Below are 12,493 nucleotides of genomic sequence, written 5' to 3' on the forward strand. Positions count from 1 at the left end.
CTGCTGGGTCCCTCTTGTCCTGCCGGGGGCCGCGGCCGTGCTGCTCCTTCCCCCTGAGCTGCACAGGATTGAATCCTGGCAGCTCTTTTCCCAGTTGAAACACTGGGAAAAGACGCACAATATATTTCTGAATAAGTACTGTGCTAGGCATTTTCCACTCTTTGTTCAAATCACGGTTTTTTACAGGAAGATACTTGGAAATGTCGCAAAATTTGGTTTTTTAATTTGAATTGCAAAATAAATTGTATAAATTAATTGCAGAAAGTCAGACCTGTGCAGTGGGTGAATCATTATCAAGCCCACTCATAGGTGAAGCTTGAGACATTTTTGTATTTTTCTCTCATTTCCAGCTGACTTGTCTCCATTGATCCACACACTTGAACAGCACAAGAGAGGTGGGAAGAGTCATTCCTGATGAGAAATGGATTTTTTCTTCCTGCGCTCATTATTGTAGAGGACTGTCAGTTTCCCTTGGCAGCCCGTACAATGGGTTTGCTCTCTAATAAATGCAGATAGCATTAAATTAACGTTTCATTCCCACAGCGACAAACAGTGGCATCCAATTCCAGCACAGGATAATTCAATGGCAGTATGGCAGCAGACATGTACCTTGCCTGTTATGGGCTAATCAGTGATGCAGTGTTCAAACTGGACTCAAAGCATCCACAAAGCTTGGAGTGAGTTTGTCAACCTTTATTAGCTGGTGAAAATGAGCTGGAAAGTGCAAATTGAGAGAATATGAATAATAATTTTTTTAAAAGAGCCAAAATGCATAAAAATAAGCATAAAAAGCATGAGTCAAATAGAATAAAATTTTTATTTCTACTTTTCATCTAATTCTAACTGGAACCTATGCAGGAGCTGTCAGGGGAGGAGAACTGTTTCCACAACTGACTGCAGGGCTGTAAGCACATGTGGACATGAAGAAAAGGATCCTTGGTTCATATGCTGGGCTGATAAAGCTGATAGAAATTGCACTGCTAGCCTGGGAAAGGATGGAGTTTGGGTTTGTCCTGTGCTTGGTCAGAGTTTGGAAACCTAGGACAAAGCAAGGCTGTGGAGAAGGAGACACAGAGGTATCTGGAAATTGTTGCACCAAAGATCTCCAGTAGAGAAGAGCAGATATGCACTGCAAGGAGATTCCAGGGGCCAGTGGAGGGTGAGCAGAGCCCCCAGCACCCTGCCCTGGTGCTGGGAGGGAGCTGCTGGCCCTCAGGCAAGAGCTGATCTGAGGCTCCTCTCTGCTCCTCCTCTGCTGCCCTTGGTCCTTCCTGCTGCAGCTTCCTTGGGCCCGACCCCGAGTGCATCTTTATTTTCTTTTGGAGTTACAGCACACTGAGAAAACACTCCAGAGGGAAATGGATACTGAGCTTTTCAAGGCAACTTGCAAAGAAGAAGAGATTTTGCAAGGACAGGAAATTCAGCCTTCACTTTTTACGACGTGCCCCGGGGTTTTGTTCTTCCCATCAGCAGATCTGCAGGAGGGAAAGGACCAATGTCAGCCTTGGAAAACACAGGGTTCCCCTTTCACTTGTGCTCAGCTTTCTGGGCTGTGTGGTTCTGAAAGGCTATTTTGGTGCATGCTTCTCAGTGAGAGAACTAAGATTCAGTTAGTGCTTGGCATAAAATCTTACCGGTGCTAGTTGCTGTTTTACTTTTCGTCAGCTGAGATATTTAAAAGCATCTCATTCGTGTCCCCTCAAATTAGTCTGAAGATTCTCATCACACTTGGTATTTTATTAATGGAAGCTCTTGGAGACACATCTGGCATATTTTATTGATCGTAATCTCATGGCTGGAAGCTCATCTTGGTAGCTATAGCAACAGAACTTGTTTTTTTTTTATTTTCAAACGTCAACAGAGCTCCACAAAACGTGAAGTAAGGAGGAGTAGATAATTTAAATTACTAGACAGCTAATAACTCCTTCTTCTGTAATAACACCTTCTTCTGTAACCAGTTCTGAGATTTCTGGTTTGATACAGTAAATAATGATAGGAACTAAATCTTTCAATGACTAACTCTGCTGTGGAAGCTTGTGAAATGGATGGATGTGCTGTCTCAGGAGTCTTTTATTGCTGATTGCCCATTGCTCCCATCCTCTGCCGGGCTGCAGGGATCATGAGCAGGCTGTGGGCACAGACCATGGAGGATCAAGAGTACAAAGCATGCATTTGCAGCCCTCCCTTTACTACCCAGTTAGGCAGGGATCCCAAACACTGCCCACAGCAGCAGGGCTTGCTCCTGCTCTTGGAGGCAAGAAGCACTCCCAAAATGTACCAAGGAGTTAAGATGAAATTATAACCTGTAGGTGTGCTCTGATGCCTAAAGACCCCTGTGAGGTTGGCACCACTAAGTTTTCTTATCAGAGATTTTCTCAGGTGTGTCTACTCAGGCACGGGTGGGACCTGCAGGTAACCTGGCCTGCACTGTGGGATGGCTCTTTCCTCTGCTTCCAGCTCAGTGTTTGGCTCTGAGAGCACTCCCACCAGTGCTTCTTCATCCTACCTTACAGCAGCATCCTGCTAGCACTTGAAAATGGTGATGCTGGGACAGCCAAATAAAGCAGTGGGTGGATGCTGTTGCCTCCCTTGCTTTCCTTTAGGGCTTTCCAGCAAGGCAAGTGGAGAACCACCCTCAGCCTCCAGCCACAGCAGAAAGTCAGATCCAGCTGTGGCTGCCTGACCGCTTCAGGTCTGCCAGAAGCTGCATATGGGTATAACCAGTACTCCCAAAGATTTCTAGACATTCAAACCTTCACATCAGCTTCTCAGCAATTAAAAAAAAAAAAATAGGCATTTGGAAGTGCTGGAGAGCACAGGCCTGAGAAAACTGCAGAGGGTGAAGGGCAGACTCCTTCCCTGGGGGCTGCAAACGCTGCCAGGTCGGGACTGGAAAACTTCCCACCAGCTCCATGGCTGGTGAGCAGGGCGAAACACTTTGTTGTCCTTAACTTGTTCCCCCAATTGGTGATTGCATTCCCCAAATCCGATCGGGTGGGGGGAATTTCCCTGGGCCACACAGCCTCAGGCAGGGCTGAGGTTCTTGGCAGCACCCTACAGACGGCCTAGGTGATGATGGCGATGATGATGATGATGGAAGTCAAACTCACAGCAGTCAGGCAAGTCATTCAGGGGCGCTCTGCTGCTCTAAATGTCACCTATTTGACCCCCACTTCTGTGCAGTCCTGTCCTCAGCCCCACAAACAATGCAGCATGAGGCTGTCCCTGCAGATGCCTTTCCACCCAAGGAACCGCATAGATCAGCCTCTCAAAACCCACGGTGGGCTGAGTTTGGGTTGGGTGGTTGGCTTGTTTGTTTTTTCTTTTCCCCATCGTCTCTCCTGGGCTGTGTTAGCTCCATCTCCTGCAGCCCGTGCAGGCGCGGCAGCCGCTCAGGCGTGCCGATCCCTGCCCGGGTCACCGAGCGGGAACAAGCGGGGATTGTTCCCTGGAGCTGGGGAAAGCAGCATGGCCAGGCATGGGGAGGGCAGGGAAAGCCACGGCTGCTGTCCCTTCCGCCGCAGGAGTGCCAAGGGCTGGGTGCTGAAGGGATGCTGGGATCGGTGCTGAGACCTCGTTCCTGATGAATACCACGGTGGCTTGGCTCGGGTTGGCGCTGACTTGGTGAAACGTTTCCCCTGAGCTGCACCCTGGGAGAGGAGATAAGCATCGGGAAAATATGCAGTGATAGCGCTGCCAGGGGTTTGACACAGCAGAATGAACATTGTGCCATTATGGGTTCCTGCTGGCTGGAGCGCACCTCCCTGCCAGGACAGGTCCCTCACTCCTTTAACACTTCGAAATTGGGGGAGGTGAGGCCAGAGGAAAGCACCAATCTGCCACATGGGTAAGGGTGGGCCCCGTGGGGCTTTGCTTGCTGTTAGTCAAGTGCATCACTGTGAGGAGTCTGCGCTTTCATATGGTGAGAGCGAACTGGAAGGATAAAGTAGGTCCATAAGAGCAGACAAAACCAATGTGCTTGAAGAGAATTTCAAAGACAAAATGGCTCATGTGGCTGGGGAAAGTCGAGGCGACTTCTTCAGAAGATGAGTGTGGTGTTGTACTAGAAAGGAATAAAGGGGTACAGAGTGTTTCTTTGCTCTATTTAATTTCTTCCCCTACCTTTACATTTCCTAGGAATGTCTACATTATCCCAGGAAATGTCTTTCACCTTAAACAGAGGTTTTGCTGCATTAGCATAGCTGAGGGCCTCTGGCAGATCAGTGCTGGAAGAGTTTGCCTTGTGCTGCTGCTAGCAGTGGGCAGCATCACTGACAGGATCATCAACAGAGAACTGAGCAACCACTGGGAAGTTTTGAACCCATACAGACCTCAGATATTTTAGAAAATATTAATGAGGCCACCTTTTGTTTTAATTCCCATTGTGTCTTTATAGCTGTGCAGATTGCATACCACCCACATCTAAGAGGAGCTTCAGACAAAATCATAACCCAAAATTTAGGTGCACCACAGTAACCTGCTCTGACCCAGGAGGGTTCTGGTTCTGTTACCTCCTCCTGTTCCACACTCGCAGACATCAAAGTCCCTAGATGTCTGTCACCTTCTGGGACACCACAGCTGGGGAGAGGGGACGTGCTGACCCCTTGCACCCAGATTAGGGCTCAGTGTCCCAGAATGTCCTGCAGGCAAAATTACAGGTTACATTATTTGGTATTCAGCATTTTCAGCTGTGAGGATGGGAAAGGGTTTTTCAACATCTGCTGATGAGTGGTGACCTCTAGGCCAGGGACTCACACTGACTTGACCCAAGAAATATTTATAGACTCCATGAAGAAGTGGAGAACTTCCACCAGTGGAGCTGAGAGGGCAACAAGAGCTTGCCACTGCCCTTGGGCAGAGGAAGGGCTAGACCAGGAGTTCCCATGCCTTGGTTGTTTAACCACAAAAAACTCCTAAACCAGAGGGTGAATGTAGCAGCAATGAACACCAAACCCAGAATCTAAATGAACTGAAACAGAAAGTCATGACTCATGTATGGTGTATGGGTCTGCACAGAGTTTCCTACTCCTACTTCCCACATACCTTCAAAGAGCTGTAAAAACCCTCCCCTCTCCCCCCCCCCCTTTTTTTTTAAGCTGAGTTTAGAAAGAATATTTGCAAAAAACTATTGCTTAAGCTGTCATGAGGAGCAGGGATGGGCTCTACCCTCCTCAGCAGCTATTTCAGCTCCTGCCTGGGGCATACTGCACTCCTTGCACTGCTTTTTGCCTTGTGGGTACTTACCTACCTCTTCTGCATCCCCTGAGTAGTTGTGATATTATGAATGCTAGTCAAAAATGAAATATCACAGGGTGCTATTCCAGCCTAAATCATCCCTGTGACTCTGGTCTGTGCTTGTAGCTAGTTGTGTGTGATTATTGTAGCAGAATTGTTTTCTAGGCTTGGAGCTTATAAACGCCAGCTAGAGAAGGAGAGCAGGGAAATGAATTTGGCTGAGGAGTTAGGTTTATCTTCTGTACATGTTACTGATATGATCATTTGTATTTGACTCAGTCAGCAGTCATTTGCTACACGCATTAACAAACACTGATTAAAGTCAGGTAGAAGCTGACTGCTACTTAGTACACCAAATACCTCAGGTTTCTCCTAGCACTACAAAATGATTGTACTATTTATTCATGTATATATATATATATGTATATATATATATATATATATATATATATATATATACATACACCATGTGTATATACACAAAAATGTGTGTAGATGCACGCATGTGCATGCATGTTTGGAGACTGCTATGTTCTGCTGATCCTTCAGTACAGAGCCATCCCTGTGGGTGCTCTCCAGCTGAAATTACCTCACTCAGTTTACACCACGGGAGTGGGTGAGGCAGGGCTGCTCTCACTGTCAGTGCAGCCCCAGCCCACGCAGCCTGAAGCCAGCAGCAGCCCCACCAGTGCCTGGGTGGCCATGGCCAGAGTTCCTCCCACTCCAGGGAGCAGAGCAGCTGTGGATGAGCATCCCTCTGGAAGGTGGGAAAGGAGCAGCTACTCTGCCCCAGCAGGGCCTTGGCTGCATAAACCAGCTTGGTGCAGACTGGGCCTGGTCCCAAGTGTCAGAAGAGGTCACATTTTATTTTGTGTGTCTGTTTCCAAGGCAAGAGCCCGAGGTGGCTGCAGTCCTGTGTAGTTTTCCCCCCTCTACGCAGCCCCCCAAAGAATCCGACTAGCTCAGAGATAGGGGCTGTGAGGGGAGGAATACCAGGAAAGGGAAAAGTATTCAAAAGAGGCTCTTACCCCAGGGTGTTGGAACAGCTCTCTTTATTCTGTGGTGTCCATGGGAGAGCGGGACAAAAGAGAGAGAACAGGAAGTTTCAGGGGTCTATATAGGTTTTGGACAGGGTGGGCTTTCCTGGCTCTCCGCCAACCCCGTTGGGGCAGGAAGGAGGATACAGGGATTATCTTGACCAGAGTCACAGGGTCCCGGGGGAAAGGGGGGCACAGAGTGCCCATGAGCTCACTGTAACAGTCCTGCACTGAGAGCTCTTTACTGCCCACTCCATGGGGCACAGTGAGCGTTCACCAAGGAGCAAAACTGCCCTGAAATTGCAGTGTCTCTCTTAAAACTGTGGTCACACCACCAGTGCTGGTGGCAGCAGCCCACCAGCTGCTCCTGCCAGGGCAGACCAAGGGGGCAATTTGCTGTCAGGGACCAGGGGTGGCTGCTGCACTTGGGCACCAGGGTATGGGGGTAGGCAGCTGTTTTGTGCCACCTCTCTTCTGCACAAGCACCCCCAGAACATCAGTAAAGTGGATGATCTTGTCCTGCACTCTGATTTACTTGGAAAAAGATATGTCACTAAATATTGACTCATTCTGCAATGAGACTAATACTTTCCAAACAGCTGTAGGTCTCTCCTACCCTCTGAAGTATTCTTGTGGGGGAGTGACGTGGAATATGTTCCTCTCTGAAATATTATTTTCATTTGATGTGTGTTCTAATGTGTGTGCAATACTGTCAGTGAGATTACCCCAAACTGTCACGTGTTGAAGACTCTGTGCAATTTGTTTCTATAATGGCACTTCTTACTGCTGAACATTTTAAACTTTTTTTTATAAGCAGACAAATAAGTATTGGGAAAGTCTCACTTGAAATGGGGAAAACAGCTCCTGGGGGAAAACAATTTTTATTGTTCTTGGTTTATGAAATGCTTAACAGAGGTCAGACTTCTTTTCTGTGTAAAGATTGCACATGTGGGTACAGAATGATTTTTTGAGTCTCACAGTATGTCAGTAGCAGCAGTAGAATGCCATTATTAAGCATTAAATAATTAATGTTAATAACTAAGGTGCTGATGGAAGGGATGAGGTGGTAGGGCTGTGTTCAGTCTAAAGCTCCTTGCTCCTGGTCTGCCTCTCAAACTGCTTCAAAGATGCTCACAGACATCTTTGCCCTGCCTGTGCACTTCAGCTCTCCTGACTGAGCTCTGCCCTGACCTTCCCTTGCAAAGAAGGGCAGGCTTTTGCCCACAGGGAAAGGCAGATTAAATGAAAACCAAACCAAACCAAAAGCAGCCCGCAGAGCTCAGAGCAGGGCACAGGGCAGTGTGTTTGAAGGGAAGCTGCTCCCCCGTGCCCGGTGAATCACACCCTGTGAGCAGCAGCCAGGGCACGGCTGGAGCAGGATGTTGCTGGATGCCAGAGCAGCCCTGGGCACGTTCAGGGGAATGGGAGGTTCAGGTAGCAGGGGTGGCACACGTGGCCCTTCCTGTCACACACAGGCACAGCCCAGGCTCTGCACGGGCACGGGCACTGTGCCACCTGTGCCGGAGCTGCCCTCAGGGGCTGCGTGGCTCCCAAGGTCCGCAGGTGCAGGAGGGGCTCAGCAGGGAGGACCCAGGTGCCCCATGGCACAGTGACCCCATGGTGGGTCCTGCTGGCTCCCCTGTGCCCTGGAGCTGCCCCAGGCAGGTGTGGGCACCCCAGCTGCCGTGGTCCTTCCTGGAAGGAGCCTCTGCTGCTGCTCCTCCTCAAAAATTAGGAGATTAGTTTGTGTGAAGAAGTATTATTCATAGTCATATTTCACTACATACACCTCCAAGCTGGCTGTGATGCCAGGAAAGATGTGAGGTTAACAAATCAGGGTGTCAAAATCTGCTCTTCCCACTTGATGAAAGAATGTATGACTTTCACCCTCACACTGTGACTTGGGGATGTACCTCCAGCTAGCCCCCAGCTTTTGCTGCCACTATTTACCTAAGGTTCCTTGCAATTTTATAGCTGTCAAATGTCTGGCTTAGGTAGAGCAAAACCCTGAAGTATTCCTATCAACCCTGTGTGTGTGAACAAGATGAAGTATAGAAGCACTCACCAGGACAACAATAATTAGCTGCAACTTGTAAATCAAAATGCATAATTAATGCTGTGTCACATACTGAGTATAAGTCATGCAATGAGAGGGTTGTGATGGCAATTAGAAATTCCTGAGCTTTAGGGCCATTGCTGTGTCAAAAATCCTGCTCCACTTATACAAGTTGTCTGGGTAGTATCAGGCATTTGTGCAGCATCAGGCTGAGGGACTGCTTGCACCTCACAGGAACCCTCTCTGAAGAAATGACAATTTCTCTGTCCTGGAGCACACCTCTGAGCGATAGAGTAATCCTGAGCCCAGGTGAGAGCCAGCTCTTCCCCTGCAAAAAGGGGAGTATTGAAGGTCCTCCTACTCACTTTTCTTTCCTTTTCTTTCCTCCTCCTACACAAACACCAAGTGCTGCCTCCCTCTCATACGAGCTTCTCCCATTCCATGGAGCGTGGGGAATGGCCATGCCATGGCCCAGGGCTTCAATCTGATCGGTGAAGAAAGCTGATCTGTGCCTGTCCCGTGCCCATGGCACAGCAGTGCTGGGCTCTGAAACCAGTGGGTGATGCAGCTTGTCCATGGGTATGCTACCTCCAGTGCTCCAGACCCAAAATTCCTGTCCAAGAGCTGAGACACCTTTGCAATGACTCAGAGCACGTGTTGCCTGTCAATAACATTTGCTGTTTCAAAGGACATCCTGGGCTGGTGCCACCCTGTTTGTCCTCTGGTCCTGTCAAATGCTTCCAGCATCACAGAATGATCACGTCAGACGTGTTTGTTTTGGGGGCCCAACCTAGTATTTCCCAGTATTTCCCTAGTATATCCCACTGAGACTGAAATTTAAAATCATGCTGCTTGTAATATGCTAAGGCTCTTATTAAAAGAGGGAGGTGCAGACAGCGCAGTGTCCCGTGCCTGGCAGAGGGAGGAGGGGAAGGGTGATCTCCCCAGCTTCCCCCTTAGCACCACTCCCACTCTTTCTCACTGATTTTTAGGAAGAAAATTTCATTCTGCATCAAACGCCTCCCACCTCTATACCCCACACCCCTCATGGCCTGTAAGTGTTTTTCCACAAGCATTTTGAACTAAATGCTGCTTTCAAACATGTCCCCAAGCCCTTCTGGTACTCCTGGATCATCTTTTTAGCCTTCCACCCTTTAATGGCCCTCTTACAATATTAATGGTTCAACATTCTTATAATATGAGATTAATCTAACTCTGCATTTTTTTACATAGTAATTGTTATTAAATCTCTGTGTCCTGATGAAATATTATGAAGAGGTTTCTACCAGCTGCTACAGTGGTAAGGCTGGATGCACAGACCACTGATTTCTTTTGTTTTGTGGAAGCTGTACAGGACTGAAGAAGGACCACATATTATTTTTACTGCAGACTTTCCACAGGTCACTAAACTGACACCTACAGTAAGCAGATCACCATTATTATTCTGAACAGGGAGGCAGCCCCATCCCAGCATTATGAAATAGTTTGAGAAAATTACTGATTTTTTTTTTCACTTCAGCAGCTGAACCAAAATGTTAATAAAAGAAACGAAGAAGCAATTACCAGAATGAGCAGTATTTAAAATTTGCAGGTGTTTCTTTTAGCTAAAAAAAGCCTTGCCCACAAAACCCATTCCATCTAACCCACATTAAAATATTTTATTTCTTTGCATTTGTAAAAAGAAAAGAAAAGAAAAGGAGAGTCTCCATACACATATCTGTTCCTACACATTCACGGTGGCAGCTGAGAAATCCTCCCTCAGAGAGCAGCTGTGCCCCCCTGCACTGGGTGAATGACAAGGATCTCACACTGCCCAAAAACGCTGCTGCTGTGACCAATTGACCAATAAATAATGTCTTGTTCAGGGATGATCTCCTGAAGAGCCAGGCAATCGCTGTTCCTTGCCTAAATGCTCCCTGATGGGTGGGGATTCATTAGGAGGGATGCAAGTCTCCGATGCTTTATGGGTGAAGGTTTTTTGGTGCAAACTGAAAGTCTGCAAGGGCATGGGGCCAGGAGCATCCTGCAGTGTCCTCTCTCTTTAGTGGGGTGAATTGTCACCAACAATTAATCACATCTTTGTTTGCTTGTTTGTTATTTTTCCCCACAAATTTGGGTCAAATTGATGAGCAGTTTCGGGACAACTGAATTACTTTTTAAGGAGAATTTGTATTTTCCTTCTAAGAAACTGCTGAGATCTATCTCAGCAGATTATGACTATTAGCAGCTCTGAGAATCCTCTGGGCAGCTGGAGACCATGTAGAAGAGACAGAAGTGAGACGAAACATTTTCCAAGCAAAGATATAATTAGGGATTAGAGAGACTGATCCCACTGCATAGTGTAATTAGGAGATTATGGTGGGGCATTGACTGGGATTAGATTTGACAGAAAAATCTGTGCCCTACTATATAAAACCTTCCAGGTTTTGAAATGGAAACCTATTAACAAAAAAATCTTCACTGTCTTAAATCCATGTTCTGTAGCAGCCTGGCTGCATGTTGAGGAGCGAAGGGAAGCTTGTGTGAAGTAAAGAAACCCCTGGCAGGAGCTGACCACAGCTCTGCCTGCTGCTGCCCCTTCCCTGCACGGAAACTGGTCCCAGCTGAGCTCCACTGCTGTCCCCAGCACCCCCTGAGCCAAGCCCTTCTTTGAGCACCTCCTGGGTGGCAGCACCATGGGGCAGTGACTCGAGGACCCCCTGCTTCTCCTCTGGCTTCTGGGCTGCTGGGATCTCCCCTGGGGCTTGGGAAGAGACTTGAAGTGCACCTGCCACTGCCCCGGCCCTGGGCATTGCATGGGAGGACAGAACCACTCTTTTACTCAGTAAGTGGGGCCAGTGAAAGCACCCTGTGGGCTGGAGGGCAGGGAGAGAGGGAGAAACTCACCTGAGCACATGCCTGGTGTCACAGTGCTCTGCATCCGCCAAGCCAGCCCCTAAATCCAACGACCACCGAGAAAATTGTGACAACCAGTTACATGGATCACATTTCCTTATCTCCCACCCTAAAGCAGTTCTAAAATCAATAACTCAAAAAAATCCCTCAATTATACCTCTAGATGAACCTCCTGCAGGACAGGCTTGGTGTGCTCTCAGTAAATTAATTCTTGTTGAAAGTCAATAAAATACTCCAGTGAAGCACCTCCCAAAACAAGCAGTAAGACCAATTCTGCCATTCTGCTGCAGTATTTTTTGTGTTGCCCAGAAACATAGATTCCTCGGGGAGAAGAGGAAAATTCGGAACTATGGTGCTCTCCTGCAACTCCCAGAACTTTGCCATGGGTTTCTTTGTCACACGCTACAGTTGCACCAAGCCTGTCCAGTTCCCACAGCATTTTCTTCTCTCTTTTATGCAGTATTAATTCTTCAGCACAGGAGCCACCTTTTTACTGTGTTATATCTATTACTGGCTATTCCTGGCAGAGTAGATTGTAAATGTGAACAACTATGAGTACTCCACTTGTCTCATTATATTCCCCAGCACAGGAGTTGGATAATAAAACAACAACTCCATCCTATGGTCTATTAAGAGGAATAAATCTGGGCATGAAATACATGTGACAAACCCCCAGTGTGAGAAGGCACTGCAGCCTCTGCAGATATATTTTTAGTTTACCAAAAATCAATGTATTGCAAAGTTTCAACAACCTTCACAAGAAGATCTTGACCAAATCAAAGGCTTCTTTTACTTCGGGGAGCATTGATTTTAGCAAGGTCAGTTGCCTTTCTCTTGCTGTGCAATCACAGAATGAAAAATTGCAGAATTTACAGAAAATGGAGAATCATCAGCACATCATCTTGTCAGAGCCTGATTTGTCTGGAGACAAGTGACTGTCAGATTTCCTCAGCCTAGGAAGTTAATCTGAGTACTATCTGTCATCTAGTAATTGTGCTAAACTTTCAAGTACTCACATCAAGCCAAATATTCAGGATACTAAAATGCAGATTAAACATGTGATTTTAAATAAAAAATATTCCAGAGCAAGTGTTTGTATTTTCAATTATTTTAAATTACTGTTTTGAATTGTTTTGCAATTTTATCTCTCCTATGAACTAAATCTTCCTATACACTGTAGGCTTGTCTAGCAAATACCGTTGTTTCTCCTCTACAGTCTATTTTCCTTGGTTGGAATTATTACCCATTGGAGTACCTTATTTAGCCTTTT

The sequence above is a fragment of the Taeniopygia guttata genome, chromosome 2 (assembly GCF_048771995.1).
Source record: "Taeniopygia guttata chromosome 2, bTaeGut7.mat, whole genome shotgun sequence".
In the NCBI taxonomy this organism is placed as follows: Eukaryota; Metazoa; Chordata; class Aves; order Passeriformes; family Estrildidae; genus Taeniopygia; species Taeniopygia guttata.